Source organism: Hemitrygon akajei, chromosome 14 (assembly GCF_048418815.1).
Source record: "Hemitrygon akajei chromosome 14, sHemAka1.3, whole genome shotgun sequence".
Lineage (NCBI taxonomy): Eukaryota > Metazoa > Chordata > Chondrichthyes > Myliobatiformes > Dasyatidae > Hemitrygon > Hemitrygon akajei.
This window is the reverse complement of record NC_133137.1, coordinates 106825349-106839163: the sequence shown is the minus strand read 5'-3', so window position 1 is coordinate 106839163 and position 13815 is coordinate 106825349.

Sequence of the window (13815 nt, the reverse complement as noted above, 5' to 3'; positions counted from 1 at the left end):
TTTCTGCCCTGAAGAACTATTTTCTAATTATTACTGAAAATATTTTCTTTCCAGAGTGGTAGGTACCTGCAATGGCTCTATAGAAATAAAGAGTGGAATCGAGACTGGAATGGGGTTGTCGAGCCAATTTCTGGCAATTGACGTATATCGATGACGTATGTAGTCAAGCTGAGGCTAAAGAAACTATTAGTTCTTCTTTTGTCTTTTTTATGATGCAAATATCCTGGTTCAAATTGGTCATGACACCATACTAAAAAAATTACACTCAATTCTTTATTATTTAAAACTAGATGTGGAATTTTACTCTGTGATTCTACTTCTGCAAAAAATAAAAGCAAAATGTCAGAAAAGTTCAGCAGATCAGATAAAGAGAGAAATGGTGTTAAAATTTCAGCTTAAAATTAGACAAAAAACTTTACTAAATGTGTGAAGAAAATTACACCATCATATAGGGAAAATATATTGAGGCTGAGACCAAGATACGTTCTCAGGACAGTGTAGAAAAAGATTTACCCTGTCCCTAACTTGAATATAGTCCAAGAGTGTTTAATAGATAATGCAAAGAAATTTTCTGGACATCTGTGTTATCCAAAACCTTGAGGACCAGAAATTTTGTAATAAGAAGCTGTATAACAGAAAGGAAACTAGAAATTGTATTGAGATTATTTATAGAATAAAGACTGAAGCTCAGAGAAGAAAATGAGGCAAAAATACACTATAGTGCATAAATAATGGAAAAGGGGACTGTGAGTCAATTGAAATTGGAAACGAGAGTTGAGACTTTATGACATGCATATACTGGAATAAGAGGAGCAGATGCGATTGAAGTGAGACTTTATATACCAGGAGGATTTAACGAAACCATCTCTGTGCCCCATTCTTTACAGAATGGTGGCACATTATGAACTCCCAACAGCTCACTCCTCATAACTGCCTGTTCTATCTGGAGCTGCAGAGGCAAGGAGTGGAGGCCACAAACTCAACTCGAGTTTGCTAGCTAGCATTGCACTCAGGATCCAGAGTTTACTTCAGGATCCCCGGGTTAAGAAGCAGGAAAAATATCATCCAGGTTCCTCAGCCTGGTCACACCCTTTCCCTGATTTGTTTCAAGCATATCAGGGAGGTGAGGACGGCAGGATCAGGCTTAGCTGATATGTTGCCTGGATTGGAAAATAGCCTGCTGGCATTCATGCCAAGGCTCACACATGAAGCATGGCTACTTAACTGAAGCTCTTAAGGGCTACCAGTGGCCACTGATGTTGAGCTGTAACCCAATAAGAAGCAATGCAATAAAAATGGGACATTGAAAGGTAGACGAGAAGTTGGAAATGAGTGAAGGTTCAATACTGAAACAGGAGAATGAGTGTTGAAATAAAAAAATGAAGTGGGAAATGAGTTAATGAGGGGTGGGCAGAATTACGCCAGTAAAAACCAGAGTTTACTGGAGCACGAGGAAAGAACATAATGCAAAGACATTAATATACAATGTATAATCTTGAAAAAGGTTAATAATTTTTAATAAGTTAGTAGACCCTGAAATACTTTGAGATGTCAACGATCCCTTTAGCATATACGTACATAACCACACCATCTCCTTTTCAGCATGTATCCCAACACAGCTGAACCTTCTTCCCATATCTGTGATTACTACTAAGCCATTTTCTTACCATTTTCATCAACTGTCATCTCCTTATATTACAAGCTTACCTGTTCACTTTTACTTATTACTCATAGCCCAGCCAATCTTCCTATTCCCTGACCTCACTAATGCATATTCTCCCCATATCCCACAAACTCACCTCAGAGCATTCCATCCAGCTACCCACTCATCAATCCATCTATCAGGCTTCTCCCTATATAACTCAACAATTCTTAACCAAATTTTGAACATTCCTTGGATGCAATTACCTATTTCTCCCATAGTTCCACCTACCTTTAATCCTACATTTCTACTTCCTCTCTTTATTCCTCAATCCCACCGTACTCCTTCCTATATCATTCAGTCACAACTACCCAACCTATTCCCATTTTTCTCAACTCATGCATACCTACCTACAAACATACAGACATCCAAACAGTTGTTCCTTTCCCTCATTTCTGCTGTCTATGTCAATTTCCTAGGAAAGCTTTTCCATAATCTGGTTCCTTTGCTAACAAAATTGTCCCAGATTCACTTTTAAATGCCTTATTTATAACTCTTTGCTCTGTGGACTTAAAATCTTCTTTGTCAGGAAATTTGCACAATCACATTTAATACTTTCCATTTGTACCACTGCTACGTCCTTCATTTTTCACAAGTGTGAGAACTAGTAGTTACTACAGAGCTCTTTAAACTTTCATTTTCTAATTCAATTCATATTTTCAATTTGATAACATGTTTCAAGATTAAATTTCTCTGGAGAGTGAGATATCACATAAGAGAACTAGGCTGTGCAATTTTGAATGAGGATGCTGCTGTGTAACCAAAACCACTCGTCCTCTGCATCCCTAATGCTTTCTTGCCAACTGTACAGTACATTTCTTAAAGGGTATTTAACATTTTTGGATATTTTGCATTGAGCAGGTGGACCAATCAATTCACTTGAGTTAGTGATTTTTATGACAATAACTGAGTTAAAAAGCCAAGCTGTGCCACAGCTTCCAGAAGAATGAGAGAAGCATGAGAGCCTAATAGAAATGCACACGGAGCTACAACTTAAAATGAATGGCAGAAATATTAGTTGTGGTGTTTTATAGACCATTGATTCAGAATTACCCCTTTTATACCATCAGCCAAGGTTTAAATTGTCCCACCATCTGGTTGTACAATCTACCAGGTTTTTAATACGATTATGACAATTAATATTTTATATTAAGAGAAGTTATTAGGCCTTTACTACAACCCTTCCAGCCCTAACAAAATGTCACTCCACAGATTTCTGTTTGAAGGTAGTTGGCTATTGGAGCTGGGTGCCCAATGTTGTTGTGGCCCAGTGTTACATACAGTATTCCTACAGAATGATTCCTTTTGGTGAGTCCATTAAAAATTAGGGTTTCTTTTGCTTTCATTTTTCACAGAAAGCATATGGTAGAATATAATCTTGTCTGTTTTTGGGATCTGAGATTTTTTTCCTTGGTGATTTTTGCACCTCAACTACAAGATGGCTATCAATGTCACATCAGATTTGCTATTGTGGAAAGGAAACCAAATGGCCAGGTTTATATAGATTGATACAGACTGTATGTAACATTGCCATAATCCAGCATAACTTCATTCCATGACAACATTAATTTGATCATTGAATGGGGAAGCATATTTTAAAGAAACAATGAACAGAGGGCCTGAGCAGCTCTGCAGTGAGATTGGGGAGCTTTTGTAAGGAGGGTGAGAGGGCACTTCTACACTTCCCTATTGTCTGTTATAGTTTTAGGAACCCAAGAAACTTCAGAATAACAACTGTTCTGGGCATTCAGTTTCTTCTAAAAGAGTAAAAAATTTCACCCAATTTTAATCATCTGTTACTAGTCTGTTTCGTAGAGTGCTATAGATCATGTGTTTGGAAGTTGGACTCACTCTCCCAGAACAACATGGATGTTGGAAGTTAACTGAAGCTTTCAGGATTGAGGTAGATGGATCTCTATTGGTTGAGCTTACTGAGGATATGGAGAAAAGGTAAATAAATGGAGCTGAGTTACATTTTGGTCATTATCTGAAAAATGACAAAACAGGCTGAGAAGCCTGCTCTTGTTTGTATTTTCCTAAGGTAATTCATCAATTTCTGTCTCAGCATTTCCCTGTCTCTCATGTGAATAATAACACTATATGATTAACTTTAGCTGAAAAGTCTTAAACTCTAAGGAAATCAATATTACTATTTAGTTTTAGGAGTTGTCCTGATGTAGTGAGACCAATGAAAGAGAACATCTCTCAAATCTTACTCACAATCAACATAAAGCAATCATTTATTTTATTCTGTACATCAATAGGTTTTAAAATCTGGATTTTATCAAACTTTGTATGACACATCACACTTCCATCTTCACCCACCCTAAGTCCCATTCCAAAATTGTCATGAGAGTCTGAGCTCACTTTCTGTTTTTTTTTAACCTCCTCTTTTCAAAGAGTGAGCCAGATCCACAGTTTCCCAGATGGTCAGTGCTCCTATGCAAGTTGATATTCTTCATGGAGTAGCAAGATACTGAATTTTGGGATTTCATTCCAAACACCCTCCCTTGAATGCAGTGTGCAGTGTTCACAGTCAGTGTCTGTGACACTGCAATGTCCATCCTCCATCAATATCTAGAACTATTTTTAGACCAACTGAAAGCAGGGTGAGATGGCAGAGCAGGGGTAGGTAGATATTTAGCAGCCATTGTAAATGGGCACCACAGTAGCATAATGTTACAGCTCGGCACAGTAGAGTTCGGAGTTCAATTCTGACATCTGTAAGGAGTCTGCATGTGGAAGGAAGATTGTACCACTAATATTTATACCCTCAGCACATAAATACATTTCCATTTACCAATTCTACCTGAAGCTGGCTTTGAACCCTGCACCTTCTGGTTAATGAGTTGTATTATTGTAACTTACTCCTTCACTATCCAGTCATAAGTTGTCCGCTTAGCAGCTTCATCACCGCTTGCAACTTGTTCCTTTTGTATTACTATTGTCCCACTAAACATGCCTTCGGTCCTCTCATTATTTGGTTGCAAATCTTCTCTGGACCCAGTGAAAGATCATTCCATTAGTGCTCCTTCAGTCCTATTGTAACTATTTTCTGTCATTCTTCCACTATCTAATCATTACTCTTTAATACCATCACCTTCCCATTGAAACTTCTCATGAGAATGCAGAGAATAGAAGCAGGAGTATACCAGGCTGGGGAACTAGTAGGACCCCGAGCTCATAAATAGGCAAAGAGTATTTGTCCTTTTAATGCTCTCGTATTCCCATGGTAAGCTGTTTGTCCAGAGTTTACTTAGAGCTGATCTATACATGTCCTTGGTGTCCTATGGTAAATGCTTTTCTAAATATGAATTATTTTCTCATAACATGTCCCTTCTCTTTGCCATTATAAATTGTCTCACAGGTATTCCTGAAATCCTATTAACATTCATCACATTAGTACCTATATTACTCCATTGTAATTTAGCTCTTGAGTACCCTCAGTGTCCTATCAAGACCTTCAGTTCCTCAGTGTCCTATTCTGATGTCCATTTAACATTCTGATTACTTATTGTAAACTTTCTTTTCTGTCTTATTCTTTTCCCATCTTAGCTCTTCAGTTTCAATGCTACCCTATCAATTCTCATTCATCAGTGCCCTCAAAATCCCTTGGTATCACATTCTTTCAGGACTCGTGTAATCCCACTAAGGTTTATCCCTTTATAAACCTTATTGTTCCATTAGATTAATTGGGAACATTCAGTGCCACATTTTATCTCACTGACTCAACAGTTCAATTCACAATTGTTAAATTCTCTCATCTAAGCCTTTCCCCTGTTGCACTATATATCCATACTATTAATACATATATTTTTAGTAATTTGTCCATCACTGTCAATTTGTCCCTCTAGTACTCTCATTAATATGCTCACTCAATCAGAGACCCATTTCAGCTGTACTATAACCAGCTCTGAGGAATATCTCTCATCTCTTACGTATTTCTGGCTGTCTATTACTTCATATATTTATAAGGATATTCCTTCCGATACCTATTGTTTTTTTATCCAAACCCCATGATTTTAATGATATACTTTCTCTCACCATGGCCTTTAATCAGTTTGTCAGCATATATTTTTTGCTTTCTTCTAACAGTCATATTAAACTAATGTTTCATATTAACGGCTTTCCAATCTAGTATTTCTCGCACTGCTTTTTATAACGCAACCAGGATAGGTATTAACCAAGTTTCACAACCTATGCTCAAGAGTTCTAAAACCCATAGTATACCCTCCCTTCTGTATACACTGTTTTTGTTAGCTGCAGTATCAATATCCACGAGGAAAGCTGAAGCTATTCATTAAGAATATATCCTTCTCCATGCATAAATTTTCTTTTTGGTTCCCTAATAACAAAATGTTTTTTCTGTGCAATCCCTTGAACTTTACATAAATACGAAAGATTGCATCTTCTTTAATATTACTCACTAGTGCTCTTATGCATAATCTTTGCTTTCACAGTTTCTCTTTTAATTTCACCACCACATTCCACGTCTTTTGTGAAGTTTGCAACATTGAACTCTCAATTTCTGACATAAATGTTATTGCCTTTCCTCTGTGCACCAGCAAACACATGGAAACCTGTGAGGCCCCTCCTGAACAGACTCCTATTGCTCCGATAGTGATTTACCTTTACATATCTGTTTCCAGCCCACTTGTGTAACACCCAGTAAAATTTGCTGTTGCTAGTTTATTCCTATTGTAGTCATTCTCTATAATTATGCCACTTAGCTGGGCTTGGCCAAGTATTTATGCTTTTTTTTAAAGCGAGGTTGCTCAGAATAAGGAATCACAGTTTCAATGAGGGATTGATCTTTCAGAACTGAAATAAAAAGAAATTTCTTCTCCCAGATGATCGTGAAGTATGGAGTTCTCCGGTCATATATCAAAGAAACAGGCTCATTGGCCCAACTCACTAATGCTAAACAAGATACCCAGCTAAACTAGTCCCATTTCCCATGTTTGACCCTTATCTCTCTGACCTTTTCCTATCCATATACCTGTGGAAATGTCTTTTAAATGTTGTTATTGTGGCTGCCTCAACACCCACCTCTGGCAGCGTGGTTCCAAATGTGCATCTCCTTCTAGTAAGCTCTCCCAGCTCATTTTCAAATCTTTCCCTTCTCATCTTAAACCTATGCCTTCTAGTTCATGATTCCCTTTCTCTGAGAAATTCTTCTTATCTATGCCCCTCATGATTTTATAAACCTTCATAAGTTGTGTTAGATTTCAGATGTAATAGATCTCTATGGATCATCTCAGCCTCCTATCCTTCAAGAAATAAACTTCCCTCTGTAACTCAAACCTTTAATCCTGGTAACATTCTCATAAATCTTCTTTGCACTCTTTTCAACTAATTCATGTCTTTCCTATAACTGTGCACAATACTCCGAGTTTAGCCTCAGTGACATCTTAAACTGCAACACCATGTCCTAACCCCTATATAAAATGCCCCATCTAATGAAGGCCAGCGTACCAAGTGCCTTCTTCACCACCCTGTCCACCTATGGTGCCACTTCCAGCGAACTATGTTCTTGCATCCCTTGGTTTCTCTGTTCCTCAACATGCTCCAGGGCTCTACCATTCACTGTGAAAGCCCTACCCTGGTTTGACTACCCAAAATGCAAAAACTTGCACTTGAAACTTTGCAGTTACCTAGAAAATGCCTACCAGCCTGCCTTCATCAATTCTCTTGATTACCATTTCAAAAATCAAAATTGCTCTGTAATTTTTGATCATCTCCTTTACTGACTGTGATACCACCTATGCAGTATCATCTACTACCCATTCCTCTTATATTCTCATCAAGACCGTTTATCTAATTGGCAGACAACAATGGGCCTAGCTCCAATAATTGTGGCACACTAGTCACAGTCCTATGGTCTGAAAAACAACTTTCACCTTCACCCTATACTTCCTGTCATCAGGTCTGTTATATATTTAATCAGCTAAGTCTGTAACCATCCAAACTAGCCGTCCTGACAAGACTTCGTCAAATGCTTTGCTAAGGCCCATCTAGAAAGTAGCCACCACCCTGCCCTCATCAATTCTCTTGGTTACCTCTTCAAATAAACTCTTAACAGATTTGTAAGTCAAGTCAAGTCAACTTTTATTGTCATTTCAACTATAACTGCTGGTACAGTGCATAGTAAAAATGAGACAACGTTTTTCAGGACCATGGTTTACATGACACAGTACAAAAAACTAGTCTGAACTACGTAATAAAAAAAACAGAGAAAGCTAAACTAGACTACAGACCTACACTGGACTGCATAAAGTGCACAAAAACAGTACCGGCATTACAATAAATAAACAGGACAGTAGGGCAAGGTGTCAGTCCAGGCTTCGGGTATTGAGGAGTCTGATAGCTTGGGGGAAGAAACTGTTACATAGTCTGGTCGTAAGAGCCCGAATGCTTCGGAGCCTTTTCCCAGACGGCAGGAGGGAGAAGAGATTGTATGAGGGGTGCGTGGGGTCCTTCATAATGCTGTTTCCTTTGCGGATGCAAAGACATGATTTCTCACCTACAAGGCCATCTTCGTCTATCCAAATGCTGGTAGCTCCTATATTTCAGAATCCAGTACAGGAACTTGTACACCGCCAGCATCAGGCTCGCTCTCCTCTATGCTTGTCTTTACTGTCCTTAAATAAAGGTGCAACATTAGCCATCCTCAAGAGTCATTATGTTCAAGACAGAGATTAATAGATTTTCAAGTGTTAAGGAAAGTAGGAGATTTTTCAGTTAGTGCAGAAAAATTGTGCCGAGATCTGATCGAATCATGAAACACGTGCTGAAGTCTGAGTGGCTACTCCTGCTTCTATTTACTTTATTATCATGCTAACTCCAACAGAATTATGATCATCATAAATCGGCTATCCCTTTGATACTCCTTCCACCAAAACAACTTCATTCCCCGAACTGTATCCAAAATTGCCCTGCTCTCTTCGTACTTGCTTCATATTAATTAGAAAAGTTTTCCTGGATAGAATTTAATTTTAAGGGTAATTGAAAGTGTGCACAAAAATTTACCTTCAAGTTTGCTTCTCCACAACTCTTCTGATTTCGTCCGGCTCTTAGGAGGTACACTGAGCAGTTACAGGCCCTTCAGCCCAGCCATTCTATGCTGACCATATTGTCCACCCACTGTTCTACATTCTGCCCCGGTGTAGCTATGCAAATGCTTCTGCAATAATACTATCGTAGCTGCCTCAACCACTTCATCTGCCTCTTCATTCACCCTCTGCATAAAAATGTTTCCCCTCAGATCTCCCCTTTTAAATCTTCTCCCTCTCATCATAAACCTGTGTCCCCTGGTTTTGGTCATCACCTACCCTGGGGAAAAAACCGTTACCATCCACCTTGTCTGTGCCTCTCATCATTTTAAACATTTCTATACGGTCACCCCTCATTCTATGTTCCAAGAAGTCTTGACTTAATCTGACTCAGGTCATCTAGTTCTGGCAACATCCTCATAAAACTTTCCTGACCTTTCCTATAACAGGGTGACCAAACCTGGACACAGTACTTCCAAGTGTGGTGTCACCAATGATTTATATACAACTATAGTGAGCATATTCTACACATTCAAGGTCACTTGTGCATCTACCACATCTGGAATCTGAATCCTTTTCTACACATTACATCCTCTATTAATCCTATTTTCTGGTGACCAATATCATTATCTGTACCCATGTATTGTAGAGATGTATGGGACCACTGCGGACATGTAGCCCAAAAATGTATTAAATGTTCTTACAGTCAAAATCCATCATGAGTTACTGTTCATGAGAAAAACAGCAAGGTTAGAAATAATTCAACTGTAAACCAAAAGGTGACTCAGCCCCATGTAGATTAGGCCATGATCACTGAGACTGGTCTGGATGGATTGAGTCAGGTAGGTCAGGTCATAGAGACATGGCCAGGTAGGAAATGGTAAGATTCACCATCCTTTCAGTACAGTTTGTGCTGTACAGTCCTCAGAATTCAATCCTACAAAAAAAACATCAGGAACTTAAAAGTAGTTCACACAGATATAAATGATTCTGAATGTACAATTATGTTAATAAGAAAATCAGTCGATCATCCATCAACCACACCAAACTTAGCAAGAACACAGTTTATACGCAGTTTTCTGTGCAAATGAGGAATTTATGTTTTAACAGCTGGGTGGTTTGCATGGTTTTTTTGTATAACAAAGTAACCTGGCAGTAAAGTACTGGGCTTTGGGTTTTTATTTATAAATCTGTAATACCCGGGAATAAGTTACAGGAGGGACCTAAGTGAAGGATTCCAGAGTATATGTATAGTATAGCAAATATCTGAGAATGAGGCACACAGAAGAAATCTGATGGATTTGGGTGACACATTTGAACCCTAATTTCAACTACTTCTACAACACTGACCTACCATGTTATTTTAGTATTCATGTGGAAAATATTTTCCTTACTGGCTGCTCCAGCAGCAGTTTTATAGTGCCAACATGAATAAATGGTAACCCTTCACTTCACCCATAAGGTGGTAGCTATCACAACAGAGTTATTGGCTATGGTTTCATCAGTATATATTTCCTAAGCAAATAACCCTTATCTCCATATATTTCTACATTCTATGTAAAAGTATTCTTTGGTTGTCAGTAATCATACTAGTCAAATGTTTATGGATTGAAATGCCTGGGCTCATTAGTCAGGTGCAGGTGCTCTAAAATGGATAAAATTGCTGAGGAATGTACTACAGTAGCGGAGGATAGCATTTCATGTGCGAATCTCCAATACTATCCAATTTATTTTAATCAGCTGTTAAACCTAGGGAGAACTGTCCTGACTATTAACACTCACCCTGCTGACACACTGTATTTCAAAGCAAAGCCCATGTGAAAGGGCGCCAGTGTGTTGATTACGACCAGCTATTTCAATAGTCGTCATTATCTTTTAAGTGGACATTTTGAAAAACTGAACTGATTAAAACTAAAAAGGCAAGTGAGGGAAGAGACTGAGTGGTGACTTTGTACCATCGGGAGCCACGACAGGTTGCTTGCCCAGACCACTTCACATCTCTTTGTACTAAGGTGATGCTCCACATTCTTTTCTAAGAATTATTATTTGAGAGATTCACAAAATAGAAGTATAAAGGGTTACTTTAATCTTCTTGTTGTGATACTTGCACCACAGAGAATCTATGTTTGTTATATAATGTAATAAATTTCTAAGTAAAGGTTTATCATCTTTTATCAGACTGACTATTTGTTTGAATTTGAAAAGAAAATGTTTTCCAAGAATCCAGGCAACAAGGCAAGCCTTTGCCTAACTTAACATCAATCACATCACACCATTCAAGAATAAATATCTCAATCAAGACTTGTTTGCCATTCTGCCCCTGATCTCTTTTACTGCTTATCCTTAGTCAGGAAAGCAGGACTACAATTGACTTGGCACTTTTAGTACTCCTAACCATTATGCAGTGATTACAACATCTGTGTGTGTGCATGTGGACAGTGAACAAGATTGTTAACCAGCAGTGATTGCATAGATCCACAACCTGCCAACACTCACAAACTTTTTAAGTATCGGATGTAGAACTATTGTAAAATATAACAAATAAAAAAGTGCCAAGTCAGATCCAATCACCTGCTGTACAGATTGGGCTTATTCTTCTAAGTGACAAAATTCAGTCTTTTTTACGTCAAATCATGATAAACAGGGTAGAAATGAATCATGGATTGTAGATTGGATGGTTCAAATCACTTGCCTTCATCCAAGTTAAATTTCACTACAATTTACTTGCAGGACTGTAGATTACCAGATACCATTAATGCGCAACAGTAAATTTACCAGAGGGATGTTGTTTAGTCTATTCATCAATTGAAAGCTGTGAATGATAACTATGTATATGTCATACTGATGCACCACTGAACTATTAATGCGTTCTTCTTGAGGAATTAACTCTAAAAATATTGCCCAAGTCTTACTCCATGTGCTTCAAGGATACAGAGGTATGTGGTTGGATGGAGTGGGCGCGAGGAATAGCAGCACAAAGCACGTGGATGTTCATTCTCTTCTTTATGGGATAGAATGCTGTTGCAAGTTATGTCATTGAACAACCAGAATGCAGCATTCTCAATGTTTTTCAAACAATTCTGATCTTCATTTATTTCAATTAATCATTTGGAAAACAATCATACCACGGAGTCCTGCATCTTTAATCTATTCTCCCCATTAATCCTATCCTAGGCTTCCTTCCTTGTACATGCTTCTTTCAGTGCTCCAGACTTCCATGTTCCTTTTTCTAATGAGTTCCCTCTTCTTAAATCTTCCAATCCCTTTACTTTTTTTTCCAGGTTAACTTTACCGTTCCTATTTCCCTTTTTCCTACCCACTGATTCCTCTCTCTTATCCTGACTTCCTTTCTCTTGTCCAAGGCCCATGTTCCTTTCATTTCCCCTCTGTGCTGTTTATGTAGCACTGTTCTGTGTTAATTTGCAAATGTAGCTTGTTATTGCAATTTGCACATTTTAAAATCTAAAATCGGCCAGGATTTCTGTATCTTGTCAGATGCAAAAATGGCTAAAAACAAAATACTCTTTTTCAGCTGTGCAAAGCAAGTTTGTTTTGCCAAAAGTTTGACTTTTTCTTTACTGATACTTAAATAAAAAATAAATGCTGACAAAATACCTGTGAATTTAAAAGAAAACAAATTCTGGAAAATTTTAGAGAAATAAAGACTTAGTTTTATTTCTATCATTTATTTGTTATGAATGCCCATTCACAGTCCTCAACAGGCGATCAGAGATGGAGAGGGTCAACAACTTTAAATTCCGCTGAGTTATCTTTTCAGAGGATCTGTCCTGGGTCCAGAATGTAAGTTCCATTACAAAGGAAGCACGGCAGTGCCTCTACTTTCTTAGGCATTTGCGAACATTCGGCATATCATCTATAAACTTTGACAAGCTTCTATAGATGCATGGTAGAGAGGATATTGAGTGTTGCATTACAGCCTGGTATGGAAACACCAATGCCCTTGAACAGAAAAGCCTACAAAAAGTAGTGAATACAGCCCAGTCCATCACAGGTAAAGCCCTCCCCACCACTGAGTGTTGTTGCAGAAAAGCAGCACCCATCATCAGAGACCCCACCATCCAGGCACCATCACTGCTGCCGTCAGGAAGGGGTCCCACGCCCCCAGGCTCTGGAACAGTTATTACCCCTCAACCATCAGGTTCTTGAACTAGAGGGGATAACTTCACTCACCCCATCACTGAACTGTTCCCACAATCTATTGACTTGCTTTTAATGACTCTTCATCTCACGCTTTTGTTATTTAATGCTTATTTATTATTACTAATTTGTTTTTTGTATTTACATAATTTGTTGTTTTTTGCACTTTGAATTTGTTTGCCTTATACTGCACAATTTTTCATTGATTCTATTGTGTTTCTTTGTATTTACTGTAAGTGTCTGCAAGCAAATGAACCTCAGGGTCGAAGATGGTGACATAAATATACTTTGATAATAAATTTACTTTGAACTTTGAATAACTATTTGCATCTACATACAACATGGGATTATATCTGTAAAAAGTGTCTGTCCTAAAGTACCACAGCATCCATAAAGATGCATAATAATATTACTGCCAGCATGTCCATAAGAAATAGGAGCAGAATTAGGTCATTCAGCCCATCAAGTCTGCTCCACCATTCCATCATGGCTGATCCTGGATCCCACTCAACCCCATACACCTGCCTTCTTGCCATATCCTTTGATGCCCTAACCAATCAGGAAACTATCAACTTCCACCTTAAATATATGGAAACATAGAAAACCTACAGCACAATAGAGGCCTTTTGGCCCACAAAGTTGTGCCAAACATGTCCCTACCTTAGAAATTACTAGGCTTACCTATAGCCCTCTATTTTTCTAAGCTCCATGTACCCATCCAAAAGTCTCTTAAAAGACCCTATCGTATCCGCCTCCACCACCGTTGCCGGCAGCCCATTCCACGCACTCACCACTCTCTGTGTAAAAAACTTACCCTGACATCTCTGTACCTACTCCCCAGCACCCTAAACCTGTGTCCTCTTGTGGCAGCCATTTCAGCACGGACCTGGCCTCCACTGCAGT